A 13,827-nucleotide genomic window follows, 5' to 3' on the forward strand; every position below is an offset into this window, starting at 1 on the left:
CCCTCATAGAGTGCAGGACTTCACCAAACGAGAAATCCTCTGGAGGGGAGGCAGAGGGAACTGATTCCTCAGCATCTGAGTCCTCGTAGGCCTGGAAGGATTCTTCTAGGGTATCAGAATGCTCAGAATCCCCAGAGGCTTCATCTGAAGAGAGGTTGTCAGCCTGCTCAGTTCGGGGCCTTTTCTCTGCAGGTGGCTGAGAACCTCTGTGGATGAGGTTGAGACCCCCTGATAAGAGAAATAAGATCTGCATCAAGAGACATGATCTGTTTATCAGAAGAAGGGGCCTGAGCAGCAGGTTTAGGATGGGCCTTGGCCTGGCTGGCGGCCTTAGCACATGCAAAGGCCTTGATGGACATGGATACAGGAGGCCTAGCAGCCCCACGTGCAGGAGTAACCTTGTCTACAGAAATGGTGTCGGGTAGATCCAGAACTTCGGTTTCCGGAGCAAAATCAACAACCGGCACCGGAGAGATCTCCGAGACCGAAGGTCGTGTTAACACTGTGTTGTCGGCCTGGAGCGGTTGAATTACCACTTCCGAAGGGACCGAAGCACTAGCGGAGGGTTTAGGAGTTGCATCGGTGGTGGACGCGGGCCGAGGATGTCAGTCCCGGTCCTTTCGTTTTTTGGCAGATTGAGTAGTCAGTTGATCCGACGGCATGATATACGCGAAAGATTCACCGAAAACGTCTTCAGCAAATTCTGCCCGGTGCCTGAGAGTGCGCTTATTAAAGCAAGCACAGGCAGCACAGGCCGAGACGTCATGGTCTGGGCCCAGGCAAGGAAGGCAGAAAGAATGGAAGTCCTTATGAGGTATTTGTTTACCACAAGACAAACAATTATTAACTTTCTCAATTTGTTCTGACATCGGCTGAGGCAAGAAAAAATGTTCCCCAATGGGGTACTTAGCTTTTAGATGACTTCGGTACTGAAAACACAGGAGCTGACCGACCGGCACTTGCAAACTGCTTCTGCTTCGGGCACCACGTGGCAAGAAAGACTGAAGAAGATGGCATCGGCCGATGCCTTTATACTCCAGCCGTTGTGACGTCGGAGAGGAGGCGACACCAGCCGACGCCGGACCCAGACTTTGGAATTCGGCCGACCGAGGGCTGCCTGAGGCAGGACAACCCATATGTTATGACTGCAGTTGCATTCTTGAAGGACATCTAAGTATAATTATTAACAGTCAGTCTGCTGCAGCAAAATCATACAGTTAACTTTCTGAACTCTTAGAGGGCTAGGAAGAAAAGCTAGCATGGGATATTATCAGTGATGCATTATAGGCACCTTTAGCATCTGATATGCTGTTGGCAAACAAAATCAAAGTGGATAGTAGTGTTTTCTATTAACCGGATATCATCAAATGTTCACTGATATCTTTAACAGAAACAATAGAAAAAGCAGGGAGACCAGCACTCAGGGGCATGTATAGGTACTGGCAGAGGTGAGGATGTTGATTGTTTCTGTTTCACAGTTATTGTTATGCCTTCTTGAGAGCCAGTGAGCACATGAAGAGTGTTTTGGTACAACTCCAAGGCTACAAGAAATACTGAAGTAGTCTCTGACCATGCTGAATGCCTTTGATAAGTATGCATGTAAGTCACCAGCAAGAGTGCCCTCATACATTCTGGCATGAAAATATTTTACAAGTTGGTATGCACAAACAAGAATCAATGGGACAATGAACCGAAATATTTACAGGAGAAAACTGGTAAGTTAAAATTAGATAGTAGAAAAGGAAATAATAACATAAGAAATGAATAGCTTAAATGGTAAACATTTCAAAATTTTACAACATAAAACTATGATAAATTTAGAAAAGATAAAAATAACTAATTATTCTGTAAATCCATGCATAAATTGGCTACTGGAACAAAAATGATTGTTACATCTAACCACAACATAGAATTATACTCCTCTAGTAATAAAAAGAAAGACACTGAAATAAAACATATTCTAGATGCTTTTGGGTCTCATTTTAATAAGATTAATCTACACAAACCAATGATGGATACACAAGATCTAATTTAAACATTTATAAAAAATATGCTGAAAATAGACTGTCAGAAGATCAAATAAAATAATCAACAGGCCTAAATCAATCTCTGAACTCAAAATTCAAAATAATAAATTTAAACCCAATAATGCACGTGACAATGATGATATAATACTTGAACTATACAAAACAACGACTAAGGATGCTTTTAGTATTTTACTAGATGTATTTTCAATAGTTAAAGGACTTACAAAGGTACCACCTTCCTGGAAATACACCCTAATTAACCCCAATTTTAAAACCTGACAAGAAATCAACACAATGTTCTTCATATAGATGAATTTCATTATTAAATGTAGATTATAAAATATTCACAGCAATCTATGCATCTAGAATAAATCAGTTGTTTCCAGTATTGATAAACAATGATCGAATTGGGTTTATAATTATAAATATCACCTATGATATTATCAAAAGAATACTATCAATAACTAATTATACTAAAAATTCAAAAAAAAAGAACTAACTTTGGTTAGTCTGGATATCAGTAGTGAATTTGATTCAATTAATTGGGAATACTTACTATTAGTATTGGAGAAAAGTAATTTTTCAAACACTTTCTTACAGTTAATCAAACTTCTCTAGGAAAACTCCTTTGCATACATTAAGGGAGGCTCATATACTTCCCAAACATTACTAAATGTACTAAACAGGGCTATTCCTTGTCCCCACTGCTTTTTGATATAGTTATGGAACCTTTTGCAAATTATATAAGATCAAATAAAAATATCAAAGGCATACTAATAAATAATGATTTAACCCCCAAACTACAATTATTTGCAGATGACATCCTGTTAACTTTCACTGATTGCAATTATCTCTTATTGCATTATTCCAAACAATAGAAATATTCCAAAAGAAATTAGGACTAATTTTTAATGAGAATAAGACTAAAATACTGCCTGTTAATTATAATATTAATGAAAGAGATAATTTATGTAAATACATTGGGCCGGATTCACGAAGGCTTGCACGGAGTCTAAGAGTAGTGTAAGACTCCATGCAGCCTTCGCGATCCAGGAACAGCCCAAAGTCCGTGTAAGAGACAAGCTAAAACGTCTCTTACACGGAGTGAGCGTGGATAAGATAATCACCTCACTTGCAGCTGAATAGCATGCAAATGAGGATGATTAGTGATCCAGGAAGCCCAGAACAACCCGTGTAAGAGCTGTTTTAGCTGCAGAAATGTACTCAGTTGACAACTGAGTACGTTTCTGCAAAAACTGCAATGGAGCCATGTCAGCTCCAAATAAAGGGTGCATATGTGTCAGGCAGCATGCCAATGGCCAAATATGTGGCCATTGGCAAAGTAACCTGATGCAAATATATTAAAAATCTAATTTTTTTTTCGGCGATTGCCGATGTTTAAACCCAGCGCAGCCCCGCACAAACGGGCTGCACTGTATAAAACATAAAAACGAAGGTTATAAACCCACAAATGTGGGTTTTATGCAATACATGGAATGTCAATGCAGGGACCAGCAGACCAAAACCAACATGGCCACCGTGTTGTGGTTGCTAAGGGGGGAAGCTGAGTCTAAGACATGTAACTAAGCATTAGTAGGCAATCTGATGCAAATGAGTGTTAGGATACTGAATTCCACTGTCACATAGCAAATGAGCACAGTCTGAGTAGTGTAAGAGTTACAGAAGGGGGAGGAACAGAGTAGGAGATAGGTGACATCACAGGGGGGAATGGTAGAAAGAAATGCAGTTCATTGGAGGTCAGAGTTACATGACAGATGTCAGACAGATATCATGGAAAGAGGTGTGCCACTAGATAAGCATGAGAAAGTCAAGAAATGGAAGGTGTACACTGTTACCTACACCGAAGTTTCTTGCTGAGCGTGCATGCGCATGTGTGCGCGCCATGAAGCGCGAGTAAGGCAGTGTGCGCGAGTGTAAGGCAGACTGAGCATGTGGGAGCATGTTGGGAGATGTTTAACACTGTTTGCTTGGGTGTGCACGCGTTTTAATCCGAATAAGCAGATTCTGAACCATGTAAGCATGTGTGCGCGCGTGTAAGTCACTGTGAGCGTGTTTCTGCTGGTTTGCACACGGCTCCTACCTGAGGAAACAGAGAGGAAAAAGGAAGCAACAGATTTAGTAGGAAGCTAGCAGGAAATACTGCTGGAGCTAGCAGGTGAAAACAATTAGAAGCAGGCAATTACACAGGCAGAATAGTAGCCCAGCCCAGCACTTAAAACTCTGCAAACAGCAGTGCAGGATGTTTCTCTCAAGAGACACTGCAAGACAGGAGTAAGCTATTAGAAGTGAAAACTGAAAAAGCTGAACTCAGAGCAGAAATGTTAGGGGCTGTCATAGCTGTCATAATGAGACATAGGCGACTTGCTGAGGGTGGTGACAATGCAGATGGTGCCAGACAACCCACAGTGAGGAGACAGAGAAGAGTGTACAGGCCCAGGGTCACCTACCACGGGTTACATGAGCTGGAGATAGTAGAGCGCTATAGAGTGGACAGAGACCTCCTGCAGCAAATAGTGGAGCTGTGCAGGCCACGCCTCACACACAGAACCAACAGAGGGGAACCCATCCCAGTGGAAACCAAGGTATGTGTTGGCCTAAGAATACTAGCAACAGGTACCTTCCAGAGACCAACTGGTGATATGATGGGGATATTACAGGCATCAGCCTCCAGGGTACTGCACCAGTTCCTGGATGCCATGTCAGCACATGTCGGTGATCATGTATATTTCCCCAATGCCCGTGAGGTATTGGCCAGCAATATGCGTCTATTCCAGCAAATAGCAGAATACCCTGAGGTAGTGGGTGCAATAGACTGCACGCACATACGCATCAAAGCACCAGCCGGTGAGCGGGGTAGGACATACATCAACCGCATGGGCTTCCCCTCCATCAACTGCCAGGTCGTGTGTGATGCCCAGGGCATAATAATGAATGTGTGTGCTGGCTGTCCTGGGAGCTACCATGATTCCCACATCTGGCATTTGACGCAGCTGTACCAGACATTTGCCAATGGGGTCATTTCGCACGGACACCTAGTGGGGGATGCAGGTTATGCACTGGAGCCGTGGCTGATGACACCCATCAGAAACGCACACACACCTGAACAGGAACGCCGTAATGAGGCACACGCACAAACACGTAATGTAATAGAGCGTGTGTTTGGGCTGCTCAAGTCACGGTTCCGGTGTCTGGACACATCTGGTGGAGCCTTGCAGTACACACCAACTACATGTACCCAAATTGTCATGGCATGTGCTATGCTACATAATATGATCTTGCGAAAACAGCTGCAGCAGGACCAGCATAGGGCCGGGCCAAACAGCCCCCCACCATTGCCAAGGCCATCACAGGCAGAGCGTGACTTGGAGGAGGAACAACCTGAGCCTGCCCCAGTAGGCAGAAGGAGGCGTGCCCAGCATGCCCTGGCCTTGGCAAAGAGGCAACGCATAGCACATACACTGGCTCAGAAGGAACCCTGGGAATGATACCCCCTCTGACTCACTCAAATAATAACATGGATGCCTACAATGACATGATCTGCTCACAAACATGTACAGGGAAGTGTAATATGCGCATCCGACAGAGGCAGCCCTGCAGCACCACCTGAGGCATGAATGCCATGTGTTAAGTAATGTAACACCATGTACTATATGCACACCTGAGGACCCTGACTAACATCCTACCCTCACCAAGCATCATGCCACAATATGACAATGAGATGATCAAGTGCAATAATTGACTGAAGTATCGCAGTTAGTCAAAGGGGATCCAATGTGTGCCAGTCTGGGATGACAAGCTGAGCATGACATAGGTTCATAGGTTCATAGGTTCATACTAGGCTATCTGCCCGAGGGCATTTACAAGCCTAGCCCATCGTTTTGTGGCTTACGCCACCCCTTTAGTATGGGGAACTATACCCATTATTTTGCTGTGCCTCTGTCGAGCAGTGACACTGAGGTAATCCCTGGGGTATATCTGCGATCTCCCATCCATTGGTCAAGATTTCTCTTGAACAAGGCCAGCGAGGTGCTCTGCCTCACATGTACCGGGATTTTGTTCCACAGCATAGGGAGTCTTTGGGTGATGAATCTATCCCTCCAGCACGTCCTATTAATAGCCGTGTCAAGGTTTAAGTCTCCGCCCTACTGGCTCTGATGGATCTAGATTTTTTGAGATGAAGCATATTCATCAAATCTGGGTTTTACATGGCCTTGTATGTTAGGCAAAGGTCACCTCTGAGCAAGCGGTAAGCGACTGAATAGAGCTGGAGTTCTTTCAGTCGGGCAGCATAGGACAGATTTTGAGACCCTTTATCCTTTTGGTGAGGAACTTTTGTGGCCTCTCCAGCTGCTGCAAGTGTCGGGTCAGATACATTCCGAATGGGGCATTGTACTCAATCATTGGTCTGATGAGTGATGAGTAAAGGGAGACTATGACCTCCTTGATCTAGATGAGAATCCCTTCATGATAAGGTGGGCAATGTAGAAGGTCTTCCTAACTACTTTAGCTACATGGGTGTCGAATGACAGACTACTATCAACCTGGGTCCCCAGGTCCCTGATAACTTCTTCTGTGCTCAGTGGATTGCCACCTATTTGGTAGCTAGGGTAACCTTGTTTTTCCCGAAGGGTATGACTATGCATTTTTGGCATTTAACTTTAGGCCGTGGCTCTGGCACCAGTTATCCGTTTCTGTGAGACCCTTCTGAAGGATATCTGTGTCAGATGTGTTTTCTACTATGGCGCCCAGTTTGCAGTCATCTGCAAACTTTGTCAGCCATAACCCTCCTGTGTTTGCTTGTACTTCGGAAAAGTAGATGCCAAACAAGAGTGGGCCCAGGACTGAGCCCTGTGGGACACCACTTGTGACAGGCTTTGAGTCTGACATGGCGCCAGCAGCTCTGACCCTGTGGGTTCTGTCACTCAGCCAGTTTGCAACCCATCTTGTGATGTATGGGTTGACATTTAAGCTGATGAGTTTTTCAATGATACCCGATGCTCCACCTGCTAGGACTGGCGTGCACCTATCAGTGCAGACCGTATGGATACTGGCAAAGACTGTTGTTACCCACAGTGTGCCCTGAATAGGTAAGGCTCAAAACACAAACCTATCTCCATAGGTATCAGAAGGGATAAGAATACGATAAGGGATAAGTCGAAACAGCAAGATGCATGCAGTCTAAACTCACCCAATATGGAGAATGTTGATATCTGTGCTGTAACAGAAAACTGAGTCAAGGCTCACAACAGCACCCTAACACTACCAGGTTACACCTCATACTGTGCTGTACAGACTCAAAACATGGAACAAGCTACAAAAAGAGGGTGACTAGCAAGAATTGTCAAGGATAACCACACCCCCATGTTGGTACCACAACAAGAAGCAGCATGGACTAGCCATGGTCAAGTAACAGTGGCTAAAACTGCCCTCCAGTTTATAGCCTGCTACAGACTACTGTCCCAACACCAGGAACTGCACCTGGCCTATGCTGGAATACATGAATATATCAAGTCCTCCAAACCACATTATATTGGGTGACTGAAAATACCCAGACATAGACTGGAAGCATTATACTAGCTCCAACAGTGTAGGTCAAAAGTTCATAGAATCCATAAACCAAAAGGCCCAGGAACAACGTACCACTCCTACAAGAGGGGTAAGCATACTGGATGTGATAATCAGCAACATGAGTACTGGATGGCAAGACGAGAAGTGTATTGCTCACTGGTAAAACCAGACCATAGAGTAATCACACTGGATATACAAATCCTGACCAAAGTCCCTGGCCAGAAAACCACAGTGGAAAACATGTGTAAAGCAATATTTGCACTCCTCCAAACTGATGTGGAATCCATTAAAGGTCCTGTGTAGGTGCAAAATATGGGCCACACCTCAGAACCTGTAATACAGCCATTCCATGAACACTGCCAGGAATGCTTGGATTATGCAATCCTAAATTAAAACAAGACACAATGCCATACACGCAGGCATCTGGCATGGTGGACACCAGCCATAACCAAACCATGCAAGAGAATGAGGAAGCTACTACATGATAGAGCAAACATAAACAATGAAGTAATCACTGATCAGTAGTATGGCAATAAAATATGTCCACACATACAATCCACTAAGGCCAGCCACAGCAAGTTTAATATGTGAATCCTGAGGCAATGCTACACCTGCCCCAAGTACACAGACAACCCCCAACTCCACCCAAGAAATACAAATTTATGTGAGAGATGCAACCATCTATCCAAACTGGAGACTCAGCTCCCTCAACTCAGTACTCCCAAAACTAGTCAGGAGGAGAAGGTAACCACACACACCACAAACACAGTCTCACATAGACCTATCACAACTGCAAACCAAACACATAAACACAGAAAAACATTCCCGGAGGCACAAATTACAAACACAGCATACCAAAAGAGGCCTCTAAAGCAGACACCCAATCAAACAACCTCCAAACATAGCACATGCAACACATAGTACACAAAGCTGGTGTGCCAAACAGTCACAGGCCAGAAGGAGAAACAACATGCCTGATACAGTTGTAATAGGTGACTCCATAGTCAGACACACTGCTGTCCCGCAGACCAGACTGAACAAGGGAAAGGGTACAGTAAGCTGCCTGTAGGCTGCCACAATACGCCACATAACAGAAGTATGCAGGTCACTCCAAAGCAAGTAGAAATATGATGCAGTCATAGTCCGTGCTGGTGTGAATGACCTGAGATGTACCTCCCTAGACTACATGAAAAGAGACATAGATGAGCTCTCTGATTATGTAGTCCAGGCCAGTATGACACTCACCGTTTGCAGCATCCTACCCTTACCAAGAATAATGCCACAGGACAAACACGGAATGATCAGTCATAGCAAGTGGCACACTTACTGGTGTCATTCCAATGGGATCCAATGTCTGTCTGCTTGGGATGTCATGCTTGACAAGCCATGCAGCTGTTCTTGGGATGGCTTGCACCTGTTACCCCTGGGCGTCTGGATATTGGATAAGGCCTTTGCCACCTCCATAGAGCCTTTTGTAGGCAAGGCTGAAAAGACTAACCCACCACCCTAGAAAACATAAGTGGAAAGAAACATAAGTGTAATGCTGACCAATGCCAGATGTGTAAACTCCAATATGCATGCTCCCAAGGCCATCCCCAGTATGGAGAACATTGATGTCTGTGCAGTGACAGAAACCTGCAGCAAGCCTCCTGACAGCACACCAGCACTACCAGGTTATACCACATATCATGTGTCATGGCCCCAAAACCTGGAACAAAACATAAAAGGAGGGTGAGTATCCATATTCAGCACAGACACCCATACGTCCAGGTAACTGACAATGCACAAGGCATTGGAGTCCACCCATGTGCAACTAACTGTAGGCAAGACTGCTGGACAGTCTGTAGCATGCTACAGACCACACTCTCACACACAGGAACCCCACCCAGCCATCCTGAAGACACTGGACAGTATGAATGTCCCACCAAATACCAAACAAGGTACCACAAATTACCACATAGGTGGTAAACCATTATGTATGGAAGGAGTAATCAGGGACCTAGGGACACAAGTGGACAGTAACCTGTTATGTGACACTCACATTGCCAATGTGGCTAGGAAGACTGTCTACATTTGACACCGTATGAGGAAAGGATTCACATCTACATCAACAGAGGTCATTGTGCCCCTATACTGTTATCTTATCACACCCATAACCTAGTACAATGCCTCATATGGGATGTACCTTACCTGACACCTGCAGCAGTTAGAAAGACCTCAAAGGTACCTCACCAAGAGGATAAAGGGTCTCAAATACATGTCATATGCTGCCTGGCTGTAGACACCCCAGCTGAATGCAGTCACATACTGCCTACACAGAGGCATTGCATGCCTGTTGTAGAAGGCCATGCCCAACACAGGAGTAATGGACATGCTCCACCCCAGAAAACTCAAAGCCATCGGAGCTGTGAGAGTGAGAGATGTCAACCTCAACAAATAATGAAATAGGATGTGCTGGGGGGACAGATACATAATCTAGAGGCTCCCCACACCCTGGACCAGAATCCCACTCCATGTTAGGCAGAGCCTCTCACTGACACTCTTCAACAGGAATCTTGCCAAGTGGATGGATGATTGTAGAGTTACACTGGGGGTCTTCACTGTGTCATGTCCAGAAAGAGGCACAGCAAAGCAAATCATAAATGGCCATAATATTCACATAGCAAGGGGTGGCAAAAGCCACACACACTCTGGCTAGGCTAACAAATGCCCTAGGGTGGATAGCCTAGTATGAACCTATGAACCTATGAAGATACAAATTGTACAGGACACTAAGGATAATCCCAAGGCTTTCACAACTGATGGTAGGAACCATGTTGGGAATTCACAGATATGCTCTGAATCACACAAATATCACAAACACACACACATATTGCCAACATGCATCCTGACAGGTGCAGTGCAACCCCCCGCCCCAGAATGCAGAATATCTATCCCAGCAGACTGCTGGCCCCCTGACATTGCAGATGCTGAGGTAACAGCCAGCATCTACAAAGCAAAACACACAGCAGCAATGGTATGAGATGGTGTCCTGGGCTGAGTGCAACATGGACTCCAAGATGAATGGAATGCCAAATCACACTACTGCTCAATGTCAGCCTTACCACAGAATATGTACCCAAAGAGCAGTGTACAACAACAGTGGTCCTTCTCAACAAAGGTGTTGCCTGAATGGATACTGAAAACTACTACCCCAGAATCCTGAGAAGCTCAGTCTGTACAGCTATGGAAAGGATCAGCATGTACCACAGACATAAAGATATTGGGGACCTACTGACACCGGACCCTACCCAGTGTGGCTTTCTTAAGTGCAGATCCTGCCCCTAAACATGTTTGACTCAATTGAAACAGTCATTAAGGTCATTGATGAGGGCATTGTGGTCCACACAGCGTAGCTGGACCTTGCAAAGACTTCTATACAATACCCTATGTGTTCATTATAGATAAGCTCACCAGCTTAAATATAAACCCCTATGTCAGTAGAGGGGTTGCAAACCAGACCAAGGACAGAATAGACATGGTCAGACATGCTGCAGCCATGTCAGACTACAAACCAGATATAACTGGCATCCCACAAGGCTTGGTCCTGGGATCTCCCTCATCTGGTATATATGTCCCATAGGTACAGGCAAACATGGAAGGACTGTGTCTGAACATGTTTGCAGAGGACTACAAACTGCTCACCATATATGATCCACCAGCTGACACAAGCATCCCACAAAAGGGCCACATAGAAACAGACAACTGGTGCCATAGCCATGTCAGCAAGCTAATTGCAGAAAAGTGTATAGTCAACCCCCGTGGATATACAGTAAGTGCCCACCAATTACCACATAGGTGTTAACCCATTATGTAGTTAACATGTAATGAGAGACCTGGGGACACAAGGTGATATATATCCTGCATTGGACAAACATGTGCTGTAGTGTTTACAGAAACATACCCTATACCCACCTAATCATGAAGGTTGTCAGATCTAGATAAGGGGAGGTCATTGTGGCTCTGCAGTCATCCTCCATCAGCGGTATAATTGACTACAATAGCCCCTGTGGGATGTAACTCAGCAGACACCTCCATCAAATGTAAAGTCCCCAACAGTACCTCACCAGGAGTATCAAAAAGCTTGCACAGATGCCATGTGTTGCCTGTGTTGCTGGTATCAATAAACATGCTGCACCTTGTACAATCTGAATGGCAGTGAGTTATGCACATGAGAGACCTGAACCCCAGCATTGACTTACATAGGACAAGCTGTACTGCATGATCCATAACACAGAAGCCACCCCCACCCATGAGTGAACTCCCAGTACAGGCTACCCATAGAGTCACTTATCAATTTTCCTCAATAGGAATCTTGATGAGTGGATGGGAGATGGTAGCTTTATCCTGGGTATTACTGTCATGTCACAGGTAGACAGAGGCATAGTATACTAACCATGACATATGTCTTGGCAAACTCCACTTACAATGTGTGTTGAAGGACAAACACACTCTTCAACTAGCATTAGACATGGACTAGGGCACATCGCTAGTGTTTGCAAATGTACATTTATGTTGTGGAATACACTACCAATGTTGGACAAGCCTGGTTTAAGTAGTTCATATCTGAACAGAAGGCAACATGGTCAGATGTACACAACTGGCCCATAACCAGGCTGTTGTGCTCACTATCGAAATGTAAAGCAGTGATAGCACTAAAGCCCAGGATACTGTCCACCACAGTCAAAGTACTACCAGTGCACTATACAGTACTACAGTGTTAGGTCAGTGTGAAAGGATGTTGACAACTGTATGCAAAGTATCCCATGCAAACACTGCAGGCACAGTATAATCCTGTTGTGTTCACACACAAAGCAGTTGTACAGTAACTACACAACATGACACACAACACACAACCATAAACGGGTGATATTTGTTGAAGTTCACACTCATCCACAAATGTGGTGGGCTGCAGAGTTCAACATATGGAATGCTCACACTGGGCATGCTCACACACTTTGATAAATGAGACATATGTCAGACAACATGCCATGGGAAGGCTGAACTGGGCATGCTCACACACTTAGGCCAAATCTCAGTTTAGCAGTTAGACACACATATCTGGTATTTTTACGTGTTATTCCAGGAACCAACCACATTACAGCAGTCTGCCCACTGCACACAGTTAAATGACTACAGAGACATACGTGATATAGTGGATCCCTCCCATATGTAAACATCTTCCACAGCTGCACAAGTTGTTCATACAAACAGGGAATGCTATGGCAATAAAGATGTGCAAACAGTCTATCAGCAACAAATAATGTGCATTTGACAATTAAACATATGGGTGTAGAGGTCAACACTAGGCTGTTTGTCCTAGGGAATGACAGCTTAGCCAGAGTGTGCTTGGCGTCTGCCTCCCCACAGGATGCACATTCCCCTTTCTAAACACCGATGATGTCAGCACCCTATAAGTACAGCAGGAGAAAAGAGACCTCCCAGTAATGCGAATAGCGCACTCTGCTAATGTGTTCATCACAAGTCTCATAACATAGTTAGGTAGGGGGTTGAATCCTGCAAATGCTCTATGTGTGTGTGAGTGGGGTTGGTGTGTGTGTAAGTCTGTGGGAGAGAAATGTCCCTTTTGGCTACTGGGAAAACACACTACAGGATACACATTCCCCTTTCTAAATTATGTCAGCAATCTATAAGTATAGCAGGAGAAGGGAAACCTCCCAGTAATGCGAATAGCGTGCTCTGCTAATGCATGCGTCTGAAGTGTCATAACATAGTCAGGTAGGGGTTTGAATCCTGCAAATGGTAAGTGTGTGTGTTTGGCTGAAGGGGGTTAGTGTTTGTGCAATTGTGTGTGAAGGAAATGTCCCTTTTTGGCAGCTAGGAGAACAGACTACAGGATGCACATTTCCCTTTCTAAACACCGATGATGTCAACACTCTATAAGTAAAGCAGGAGAATGAAAACCTCCAAGTAATGCGAATAGCACACTCTGCTAATACATCCATCTCAAGTATCATAACATAGTTAGGTAGGGGTTTGAATCCTGCAAGGGTGTGTGTTTGTCTGAGGGGCAATTGTGTGTGAGGGAAATGTCTCTTTTGGCAACTAGGAGAACAGACTACAGGATGCACATTCCCCTTTCTAAACATCGATGATGTCAGCACTCTATAAGTATAGCAGGAGAAGGAAAACCTCTCAGTAATGCAAATAG

This window comes from Protopterus annectens, chromosome 2.part0 (genome assembly GCF_019279795.1).
Source record: "Protopterus annectens isolate FY-2018-M chromosome 2.part0, PAN1.0, whole genome shotgun sequence".
Lineage (NCBI taxonomy): Eukaryota > Metazoa > Chordata > Ceratodontiformes > Protopteridae > Protopterus > Protopterus annectens.